This window comes from Magnolia sinica, chromosome 9, assembly GCF_029962835.1.
Source record: "Magnolia sinica isolate HGM2019 chromosome 9, MsV1, whole genome shotgun sequence".
Taxonomy (NCBI): domain Eukaryota; kingdom Viridiplantae; phylum Streptophyta; class Magnoliopsida; order Magnoliales; family Magnoliaceae; genus Magnolia; species Magnolia sinica.
The window spans coordinates 25,615,815-25,628,914 of record NC_080581.1 but is presented as its reverse complement, the minus strand read 5'-3'; positions in this window follow the sequence as shown (position 1 = coordinate 25,628,914).

Genomic DNA, 13,100 nt, shown 5'->3' with positions numbered 1-13,100 from the left:
TGACAAATCTGATTATCTTTTCAAACTGTATAATTTGGGGTTTCTTTGGGTTACAGAAAGTGTATATTTGGTGTCATATATACCTGTAATATACACCTAACAACAGAAAATTGTACCTTTTGGATTGTTACATAATGTGGATATATGTGGACTATTTGCAATAGACTGTTCATATGATAAGTTCAATTTATCAAGTTGGAGTGTTATTTACGGTATATCTCAAATGGATTTCCTGTTGTTAGTTTTTCTTGACATCCAATTATGAATGTTACTGATTTTTAAAGTACATGTATAGATGATAGTTTCATCAAATGCTATCTTGTTCATCTATTGTCGTCTGTCCGTGCTTTTCTGTCAAAAATCAAATGAGAGTAAATCAGGTATTTGGAGTAATGTATGGTCATAAATTTCCATTTGTTTCACATTCAATGTACAGTATGGATTTGCATCAGAATCCTGTTAATTCAACTCCTATTTTCCAAAACTGGAGCCTGTTTTGAGGGCTGATGTGTTTCTCGGCCTGTTTTTTAATATGGATTCTTACTTCGACAAACTGTTGAATTTGTAGACATTGGGTTTGACAAATCTGATTATCTGTTAACATGTATCATTTGCAATGTTCATCTCTGATATCTGTAGCCATGGATATGAATTATGAATCCTCTTTATTACTATGTTTCCATATTCTTTTATTTTTCACAACGAATTCTTTTTTGTTCTTTGTTGTATATTTGGGTTCTCCTTCATGTTCTGAGTTTCCGTTTGCCTGCAAATCTAATGAACGACTCATAGGGAAGATTCCACTGTTCAAAACATGATGTCCATCGGTGCATTCAGAATGGTCATGGAAGTAGTGGGGCCCTTTTCTCTTGTGAATTTGGGCTTCAACGTGTGATTCCCATTAGAAGAAGTATCATGATGTTGTGCTTATCTTTTTGTTGAATTTTCATTTGTTTGGAAAATTATGAAAGATATGCTTTTCAATTGTTAGGAAAATTGTTTAGGTCAGTTTGATTTTCATAGTAGGATGGATGCATTATATGGAAACAATAGACACTCTAAATAACTCACTAGTTACTATCGCTTCTCTTCACACACAGGTGGCTCACCTTATGGGCTAGCTGGATTGTTATGCCCCGCATCAACTAAATGGATCTTTTTTTTTTCTTTTTCTTTTCTTTTTTTTTTTGTGATGTGCTCCATGTGACACCCAACTGTTTACGAGGATAACTAATAGAAACTTGGTTTTATCTTCTTGTGATGTGCTCCATGTGACTCCAACTGTTAGTCTTTGTTGATTGTATTACAGATTTTAATTTCTAGGATATACTTGTGCCATCTATGATAAGAAGTGCAAATATTCTTGCAATAATTTACTCTATAAGGAGCTACAATTGTTCTATTATTAGGCAACAGGTTTGAGAAATGTGTTACCTTCAGTTTCATCTGTTTAGCTCATATTTAACAATCCCATGTTTTTCACCAACATTCATTTACCATGTGTGTTTTCCTTACTTCAAATGCTTCTATCACTTCATTTTTCTTGCAGTATGCCTTTTGGTTTTGCACTTGGGGTTGATTCTGTTCTGTAACAATGCATCTTGAATGCGATTAACTACAGTCATGCGATTAACTATAGTCTATTGTGAATGCAAAGATCAAGTGAATCATATCACAGGAAACAGTGGGGATAATGATTTCCACTGTTAAAACCTTGCTAGGCCCCACTATTTAATGCTTGTGCATCAAGTGTCAAACTAAGCCACAGTAGTCAACCACATAGTCATTCTTCTGGTGGTCCCTACATACATCAGGCCGGTATAATTATATGGTGGGAGCCAGGGGCTATGGGGCCCACCTTGATGTATGTGTTTTAGATATCCATGTCTTTCATCTGTTTCGCTACCTAGTTTTAGGTTACAAGCCAAAAAATTAAGCAGATCCAAAGTGCAAATGGCGCACACTACAGGAAACAGTGGGGATAATGCAAACACCGTTGAAACCTTTCTAAGGCCTACTGTAATGTTTATTTACCATCCAAACTGATGATAAGGTCACACAGACCTAGATGATGGGAAACACAAATATCGATCAGCTTGATCCAAAATTTTTGTGGTGTCCAGGTAAATTTTAATGGTGGGCGTTCAATCACTACCATTTCCTGTGGTGTGGTACACTTGAGGTAGCTTTTCATCCGTTTCGTTTTTTATTTCATGCTGGAAAATGATCTATCACAAATACTTCCTTTGTATTTTGTCTTCATAGAAATTCTTTTTCTTTTTGCTGTTTCGTGGAATTTATATGTTGTTGACTTCTCATTTCGTTAATCGCAGCATGGTTGCTTTTCCTTGAAGTTTATCTAGTATGGTTTCTCTAATCTCACTGTTATCTGTTATACAAATCTGGTATGGTATTGGTTATGATCTGGTAGTTTATATTGCATACTCTATTCATATGGGAAAAGCCACTGTCCTATTGCGAACAACGTCTAACTTATATTCAATGGTGTATGACGTGGTCCTGCTTATTATGGTTGTGTGTTATTTTAACTGAAGGAATATTTCCTATACATGTTGTCTCATTTTTCAAGAAACAGTGTTGAGCACATCGTTCTTGTTCATTATAGAGACGTTTAAGAGGTAAGTTTCTACTCTTTTGCTCATATGGGAAAATAGAAATTTGCTTTATTGTTTGAATGGCGAGCAAATCTCTATGAAATGTACTTGGTTCCATAGCTAGCATTAGCGATGAATACTTTCATTTACATATCTGATGTGTTGCTGCCAATCAAATGATGTTTATGAAATTATGTCAGGACAACTGCTGCATATCATTCCAGAATATGCATGTCAGCATGAGCATGCTGTCGATTCATAAGTTACAGAAAAAATATGCTTTGAGTTATCAGGACAACTGGTTGATCTCATACCATCATGTAACATGGAATTGCCTGTTTCCTGGTATGTATCAAGTTATGGGCTTGTTTTAATTTACTTTCTTGCGCTTCAATTCATTTTCATCCCATATAATGAACATATTTAGATAACATTGAGTAGCCCATATATCATTTTAATTTAACTCTCTGCCTACTGTGAAGCTAGTTTTTCATGTATCTGCCACATAATCTTATTTGTTTTAACCCCCAAACGGTATTATGGGCGTTATGTTTGGATTTTCAATTGGAATCTTTAGCTTTAGAATTATTTGAAGAGATTCAAATATGATTGTTGATGTTGAAGAAAATCATGGGTTCTGAACTTTTTAACATATAATCATAGTTGAACTTACCCAACCATATAAATTATTCAATTTTTTTCTGGAACAAGAAGAGATGAAAAGACTTCAAATGTTCCAAAAACCTTCTCATGCACGAAAACTTGACTTATAACTAGAGTCAAATTGAAGGAACAATTGAGTGTTTAAATTTTTCGATATTTTTCTACGCTTGTAAAGTTGGTTTAGTCCCCATTTCATGGGAGAAATACTAGTAAATATTGTCAATTTGAGTATACGAGCCTGATAGTGTTCGTTATTAATTAGTGATGGAGAGTGAAGACTCGGGAGAACATACAGATAGTGTCATAGTTGCTCGAGCGATGATGGCTTGTGTAGCAGCTGTCGAGGAATATTGTCGTGAATACATGCTCAAAAAGTCGGCTCATCATTTTGAGGATGAGCGAGCTAGGTTCATCAACTTTATCATTAGGGCCAGTGACCAGGATTGTGTCATGCAACTTAAAATAAATCGGGAGACGTTCTTCGAACTATGTACCCATCTACGGGAGAAGACAATGCTGCGTAATATGAGGCGTGTGAGTCTTGAAGAACAGTTAGTTATGTTCCTACACATATTGGGGCACAATGTTCAGAATAGCATCATTGGTCATAAATTCATTCGTTCGGGTGAAACAGTGAGTTGCCACTTTCACAGTGTACTAGATGCAATTGTATCTCTGTACCCAATTTTCATTAAACAGGCTGGACCAACGACTCCCTCTAGATTTAGACAAACACAAATTGGGCTACTTACTTTCAGGTATTAATTATGGTGGGTCAGATTTCCATGTATATATTTTTTACTACCTTTCATTCACACCTTTATCCAATGTATCTCGGATTGCATTAGGGCAATTGATGGTACACACATTCCAGCTCATGTGCCTGCCGGTGACCATACGAGCTTCCTCAATCGAAAGGGGGTCCTCTCCCAAAACGTATTAGCGGTGTGTTTATTTGATATGAATTTCATATACATATTGGTTGGTTGGGAGGGTTTTGCTTTAGATGCAAGGGTCTTACACAACATATTGAGTTGATCAGATGATCCCTTGGTTGTCCCACATAGTATTGGTTATCTTTTAAGAGATTGTCAATCTATTTCATCTACTTGAATTATTTTATTGTTCACTCAATGGGACTTTGATTCAAATGTTTAGGAAAATATGACGTTGTCGATGCCGGATATGCACATTCACCCAGTTTTATGGTTCCATACCAGGACGTTCGATACCACTTACAGGAGTATCGAATCGGGAGAGTACCCGCCAACATGAAGGAGCTGTTTAATTACCGACATGCACAATTGCGCAATGCAATTGAGCACTGTTTTGGTGTTATGAAAGGCAGATTCCCCATCTTAAAGACCGCCATGCAGTATGAATTCTGCACATAGATCCAAATTGTGATAGTCTGCTATGTCTTACACAATTTCATACGTACTAGACCAGAATCTCAAGAAGAAATGGAATATGCTGGAGTATCTGTTGTTGATGGGGAGAGTAACCCAATGCCTCATGAGGTATTAATGAATGACGAGCGACAATGGTTACTGCGAGCATCTTAGCGTGAAAAAGGATGCTTGGATTTATGTGTGCAATGATATAGCAACCAGATTATGGGTGGATGCGCAGCAAAATAGTAGGAGTAGATAATTGATTGCTATTTGTTACAAATTCCATGACTTGCTGTTATTTACTTTCTACAAAACGTTACGTACCTGACAATGGAATTGTAATATTCCAACCTCTGACTAGATAGATCCATCATATGGAGATACCAGATGATGATTTTGCTAATCATTCATTTGAATAGCTGTCATTCTTATGATTATCGTTGACTTTTTACAAACCATCATATGTACTTGATATTCAGGTGGTATGGCAGACCCGATGTCTAATGATTCATTGACACTAACACATTCACAAGCCAAGACACCAGTGGTGCTGACACGACTTCCCCACGCACGAAGACAGTGAAATCCCTGACCGAGCTTGCATCCCGAGCCTCAAAAATAAAATGGACTCCCGATATGGATCAGGTTATGATCGACATATTTCTGGAACAAGTGGCATTGGGACGCAAGGGCGATAATGGTTTCAAACGTTAAGGCGTACCAAATTGCCGTCGAAGCCGTTACAAAGCATACCAATGTAGTCCTCAAGTGGTAAAATCTGTTGAACCGACTAAGGTATTACAAGAGGGAGTACACTGCAGTGAAGGATATGCTGGCGGCAAGTGGGTTTGGATGGGATAGTGAGCGGATGATGGTGACGACTCCTAATGAAGTCTGGGAGGAATATCTTAAGGTATAATTTTTAAAATATAGTTGTAGAAATATTTGCATCAGTATATACTTCTTACTATACTTACAAATGCTTAATGTACGGCTACAGTCTCACCCACGTGTGGAGAGACTCCGCAGGAAATGGATTGAGAGAATGGATGATCTTACAACTATCGTCGGTTCGGACTAGGCATCGGGACGTTATGTCCAAGGCAGTAGAAGTATAGCCACATCAGCATCATCATCTCGTCTTCAACAAGAACTCAATGATGCATGGAGAGAGCTGGATGATGACCTCGATGATACAATTGACCTGTCAGATGATTTTGTCACAAACTCCACAGGGACCATCCCATTTTCGCTAGATGGTCCTTCGATGGGACAACGCGGCTCACGTAGCACTACCACTCACACAGCTGATTCCAATGCTACTCGAAGTGGGAGCACAGGAAGGAAACGATCGCGCCCTCCTCCTCCTTGTGAAGTACTCAGGGCCTCTTTATAGACCGTTGTCGACTCAATGCTGAAATTTGGCCTCGGCAAGTTGGCGAATCGCACTTCCAAAGTACTTGATGTACTAGAAGAGGTCCAGGGCCTGACCAACTCAGAGTTTTTTTTAGGTTGGTCAGCTCTTGAGTAAGGATAAAGATCTGGCATCGTTCTTTGTGAGTCTGTGACCTGAGCGTTGCATTAACTGGTTGAAGAAAACACTCCATGACCACTTTTGGTGATCGAGGTGCTGGATCCATCGGAGGATTTATAGAAGCTGGTTATGTTTTCTTAGTTGTTAGTTGTTGGTATGTAATAACTTTGATATACTTGATTTTCTTGGATGATTTGATTTTTAGATCTATTTTTTGGGCTGACACAAATGGTAGTATATATGTAGTATATATGAATATGACAATTATGCTATGACGATAACTTTTATGTAATTAACATCTTTTATATGGTTTCACATGCATTCATTGGTAAGTTTATTTTCTTAAGACAAATACGACCGTATAATTCGCTTGCTTGGAAGGGTACGTATAAATGACTGGATTTTGTTTTCATTTAGTAAGTCGATTTACACTTTACGATGTTATTCGATAGGACAATACTGCATGTAAACTTCGTTTGTGAATTTCTATTCCAACACACGAATCTCGTGCTAATTACGTCCATGTCATTGCAGATGGGAAAGGATAAGTATTATGTCGTCTTGGTGGGACGTAGGCCTGGAATATACAAATGTTGGGATGACGCTCGGTTGGAGGTGGAGGGCTTTAGTAGAGCGAGACACCGCGCATTCAGGAACTGGAAAGAGGTAGTTGCATGTTGGGATGGTCACTTCAGTAAGGCATGTGCACCGTCAAGACCTTGCACGGAATCTCATGCGGTTCAGGTCGCCGCATTTTCTGATGAGCTGGACATCCGCCATTCTTCGTTTTCATCCATCCGACAGATGATGCAGACGACACAGGCAACGTAAGCCATGGTTTCTAGGGCCGTGTTGACTGATGATGTTCCCCCATCAGCTCGATCAAATGAAGAGATATTCTGTGCTCTTCCAGTTGGCGTCGGTGTCCTTTTTCTTGCCTTTCTTGTTATTTTTAAATTCTAGCCCAACACAGATGACTATAACTCTTTATATGTTACTTGTTTCTTTTTCTTTTTTTTTTCCTGCACAACTTATGTTTCTCATGTTTTCATACATCTCTTTTTTAGACTGCCATATATTTTTTGGGATCTATCTCTATAACACCACTGCCACATGATGTCATCCATGGGGATACGTGGACATGTTCCATGGTGATAGTAATATTGATTGAATAAACTAGATATTACCAGCGTTGATGAGACATACATTAGTGGGCCCCACACAATTTTATGACCCGAACAAGCTATATGTATGTCAAGGTAAGCTACGGGACTTGCTACTCCCACTAACACCAGGTAATGGCTGGTGGCCGAAGCTCTGTGTGCCCCACCACAATGTATGTGTTTCAGCCTTGACGTCTATCCTTATTTGCACATTGTTATATGGTGTGATTTAAAAAATTACATGTATCCAAAAATCATGTGGACCACATTATAGGAAACAGTGTTGATTGAGGGTCAACCTTAAAAAACACTAGTGGGGTCCACATGTAGTTAATATTCTTTGATATTTGTTTATATCTCCATCTGGGTCTGTATGCCACTCATGAACAGATTTGATGTGAAATTAGTAGTGTAAAATAATAGGCTTGATGCTACATCTTAATGTGGTGTGGTCCACCTGAGATATATAGCCCTCTAATTTTTTGGGACAACGGTGTAAGATGATATGTCAAAATGGATGAAGGGCATGGATGAAACATTTTCATCATGGGTGACACAGAGAGCACAGACTCCCCTACCACGGACTTGATGGCAGGACACCAATGCAATGTATATGTTGGCGGGAAACGGTTATAACCATCCTTTCCAAGTAACTGTTGTAGGGGTAATTCAATCCCATGGATGGCATGCAATCCCATGCCCCATCCAAACACAATCACTTTATGCAATCCCATGAGCCGTCTGCCCGTCCAAACACGCCACTAGCTGGGCCGCTGGATATAGCAATCTAGTGGGATTGCATGTAATCCACTGACGCCATCTTGAAAGACGTCCAATCCACCCTAATACAACTCAATCCCATCTAGGTCGCCCGTCCAAACAGGCCCTAAATGTACCAGTCGATCTTAAAAAAGTTTAAACGGTAACCTTCAAAATTCCTCTTGTTTGTTGTAGTTTGTACTGACGGTCTGGATTGACGTCCAACAAATGATAGGATGGATGCGGATTGCGTCTTACCCAGTTGTTTCCAGTTGGTAACGGGTAGCAGCTTTGAGTGGCCACTGTGATGTATGAGTCTTATCCACACCACCTATCCATTTTTTAGTATCATTTTAAGATACAAGGCCAAAAATGAGACAGATCCAAGTCTTAAGTGGACCACACAATGGGAAGAACTGGTGATAATGATTCTCACCATTGAAACTTTTATAGGGTGCATCATGATGTTTATTTGCCATCCAACCTATTTATAAAGTTAGATAGAGCTGGATGAAGAGAAAACACAAATATCAGCTCCATCTAAAACCTCTGTGGCCCCAAGAAGTTTTCAACGGTAAAAGTTTAATCTCCATTGTGTAGTATATTTAAGCCTTGGATCTGCCTCATTTTTTGGGCTCGTACCTAAAATGATAGGAAAAAAATGGATGGACGGTATAGATAAGACCCATACATCACAATAGCCACCCATAGTTGTTGCCCGTTCCTAGCTGGAGACGGGCGGATGGGGAGCGGATTTGCTGCGAAAGCCTTTCGGAGGAAGTTCTCGCACTGGAAGCTTAAGTGGGGCCATGGTGATGTTTGTGATAAATTTGCTCCATCCATCAGTTTAATGTGATCATTTTAGTATATGAAAATGAAAATGAGCCGGATCCAATACTCAAGTGGCAGAAAACATGAGGATTGAACGTCCACAGTTGAAATATTCGTGGGCCACATAAGTTTTGAATCAAGCTAATTTTTTTTGTTTTCAGTTCATCCCAGTAGGAATGACATTACGAACTTTATGTATGGCATGTAAACATTACTGTCAACCACATTGAGGTTTCCACCTTTCCCTTTGGTGCGGCCCACTTGAGTCTTGAATTTGCTCACTTTTAATCTCATGACCTAAAATGATCCTGTTAAAAAGATGAACGGAATAGATTTCTAACCGATCTTGTTAAAGAGATGAATGGAATAGATTTCTAACAAACATTACAATAGGCCTCACCTATGTTTCCAACGTAGAAACTTCTGGAAAGGCTTAAGCAGAAATATGGGTTGGATGAGACACCGTAACTAAAAAGAGCTGTGGTGAAATATTTAATAATGGAAAAAATGACGGGGGAATGACTAGGATTACATAGTGCATAAAACATCACTGACGTATATTAAAATATTATGGGGCTTGGCAATGTCGGTGTATTGTTTTCTCTTACAATTAGTCAGCTTGTTAAAATTGGATTTATGGCTCAATTCAAGCTAAACAACTATGATTCCAAATGTTAATAGAGGCAGACACGTAATGTATGACCCATATATAATATGTAAATAGATTAATTAGGGTTATTCGTCATATTTGAAGATATGTCACACCTTTGCTTTTCGTACAAAAAGGCTTTTTAATATAGATAAAAGGTTGAGAAAAAAATTCTTATAGTCAATTGCGGGTCACAGAGAGTAGCTATAAAACACATTTTTTTAGCGAAGAACTGAATCCAATGTGCAAATATAGACTTAAATTAGCGCTAAGGTTATCGGCTACTTGATTAACATTATAGATTACATTATGGATTGTAAACAACAATATGAAAGTAAATGATTACAGTAAGAAATGTAATTTACTTTGTAGGAAATAATTGACTAGTAATTAAAAAGGTAATTAAAAGATAATATTTGGTTTGATTTGATTGGTATGAGACGAGATCTTCCTGTTAAATTCTTTTGCTATTTATAAATTTAATCCAACGATTTAGATGATTCCCATGTCCTAGCAGTTGCTATAACCGTTTCGACACTACGACCTTCTGCGCCTCCTTCTGCTATTTGTCTTGTAACCGCTCCTCCACGATCAACCGTCTTCACAATGACGTCACATTGCTCGATGCACTGTAACTATGTTATCAAGAAATCATCACCGTACATCTATGCAGATCTTCAAAAACACCATGTGAATCCATATAGATCACATGTAACTTACTCTGATTGGTTTCATGAAGAATATTGGCAACCATAAGGATGACCATTGCCCTCCACGTGGCTTCGCCTTTAGAAAAAGGTGAAAGCGACGTGTGGCCTCTCATTAATGCAGCATTAATTATTTACAAGTGTCGCCACTCAGATAACCATCTTCGGCCGACTTATTGCAACATGTTAGCGACAACTACCCTTTATCAAAACAAGGGTCAAACCCCATTTTGACACATGTTTTCACATCGTTTCCCAAAAATTCATCATGATGCCCTAATAAATGTTCCATAGCTTCGGCTGATAGAAGCGCCATTTCAGCTCCCTTTCATTCTTATGCCCCCTTTTTTCTTCATTATGAGCATCTAAACCAGAACTTCAATATCATTTTAAATCAATAGCCACCTCATTCCATCAAAATAATCTTATCACCGTGGTAGATGTCCTTTCTGAGAAATGTTTTAATGGAATAGTATTCCAAATGTATAATGGAGAATATCTTTGCATGGGTCTAGCATTTGCTCCAACAACAGACGTCGATGAAGTTAGCATGATGGATCCTTTGTTTTCCATCTATCCTGGTGAAACTTTGTTGATTCAATCTGAATCAATCATTGATTCTGCCAATGCTTTGAAGAATCCTGGGTTATATGGCCGATGCCACTATCAGAAGGGGCTATTTGGTTTTTTCGCACTTCTTCTCGATATGAGACAACATGGAAAATTTTGGGCATCTACGAATGCTTTAAATTATCCATCCACGACTATCCATCAGATCATGCCCTTCTTAGCACTACTTCGATGTTTTGGAGCTCTTCTACTAACACATTCTTCTTTGGTTGTGGTCTTATGATTCCAACTATCTTAGACGTTGCGGCCCTGACTCAACTCCTACCTTTTGGTGAAAAAAGTTTATCCATGTTTTACACAAAAGACACCCAGACTCTTCACGAATAAAGCCGATAAAGCCTATTCTCACTTCATGCAGGCTTATCACAAACACATGGATCAGTTGATTATGAAGAGCATACGGCTTTTTCTACTGTTTTGAATTTGTCAACATTTATTGTGTGTGAATGCTATGCAAAATACAATTGAGTGTGTGTAACGCCCCGTGTTTTCAGGACCCAAGTATATAACCTGTTTCCTAAAAACCTGAGTGTTAACTTATAAAATCCGGTATAAATTTGAACTATTTATTATTAATCAGAGTTAACAACAATGAATCTAGATTAAACCATGCATTATATAAAAACATTCTGATCAGTAAAAAATTCCAAATGTAGCGCCCATACAGGACTTACACAATCTCAAATAACAAAGTTAAGGTAAGTAAAAACATGAGTCTATCAACTAATAGTGGAAATCAATGTGGGCCTCAAGGACCCCACCTAGCTTCCTAGCTACTCGATCTGCTCCAGCAACCTAGTGAACAACATCGGCTCGCCCTATACCTACATCAACTATTACGGTTTGATAGCGTCAATGGCTATCACAGTGAGGAACACCCTCTAAGATTACGAACTCATCATTCATAATCCAATATAGATTATAAGTCATGAAATTTGGATATATTAAATAGGGCACTTCATAATCATGAACATATACTCAAAATCTTAGCAAGTCAACAGAATCTCATCATAAACAGAATATAATAACAATCCCAACATAAAGGAATACATCTAGAAAATCAAATACTCAATCATACGACCTCCTATTGCACCCGAAATCACATTGTATGTGAACTCCACAAGATGGCTAGAAAATCAATAAGCGAACTTTAGCTCCACCCGAAAATTATGGTACAAGTGAAGTTCGTAAGGTGAATAGAAAACCAACCTTTAAACCTCTACTTCATCCAAGAAGCCTATCATACGTGAACTCCGCAAGATGGCAAGAAAATTGATAAGCGAACTTCAGCTCCACCCATAAATCATGGTACGATTGAACTCCACAAGATGAAGAGATAATCAACATACAAACTCTAGACCACCCGAAAATCATATTATATGTGAACACCGCAAGATGGTTAGAAAATCGATAAGCGCACTTCAGCTCCACCCGAAAATCATGATATGACTGAATACCGCAAGATGGCTAGGAAAATAATATACAAACATCTACTTCACCTGAAAATCATATCGTACGTGAACACCACAAGATGGCTAGGAAATTCCTAAGTGAACACCCGCTCCACCCGAAAATCAGGGTACGACTGAACACCGTAAGATGAAGAGACAAACAACACACAAACTCTAGACCACCCGAAAATTATATTATACGTGAACACTGCAAGATGGCTAAGAAATCGTTAAGCGAACACCCGCTCTACTTGAAAATCATGGTACGACTGAACACCGCAAGATGGCTAGGAAACCAACAAGATGTGTGAATATAACCATCACGCCACAAAGGGGCACCAATGACCCATCAAAGCCACGAAAGGGCAAATAAATGATCCAAGCCATGTGGGGCGAGTATGCGGTCCAAGCCATGTAAAGTAAGGTGTGATATATGGACCGCAAGATGGTGAGTTCGGGATAGGTTCATTCATTACATCACACAATCACAACCGACCAACATATAGTTAATTAACAATGTACGACTAAAGATAGCATGTTATCACCAAATCATTTATGCATGTTATAATTAAAGAGATATGATCATTATCTACCACAGGAATCAGGTGCGCAACACGTTATCATATTCACATATAAGTAACAAAATCAAGTAACTTAGGAGATATTGAATGGAAAGGATTAAGGCAACATCTATGATTAGATCA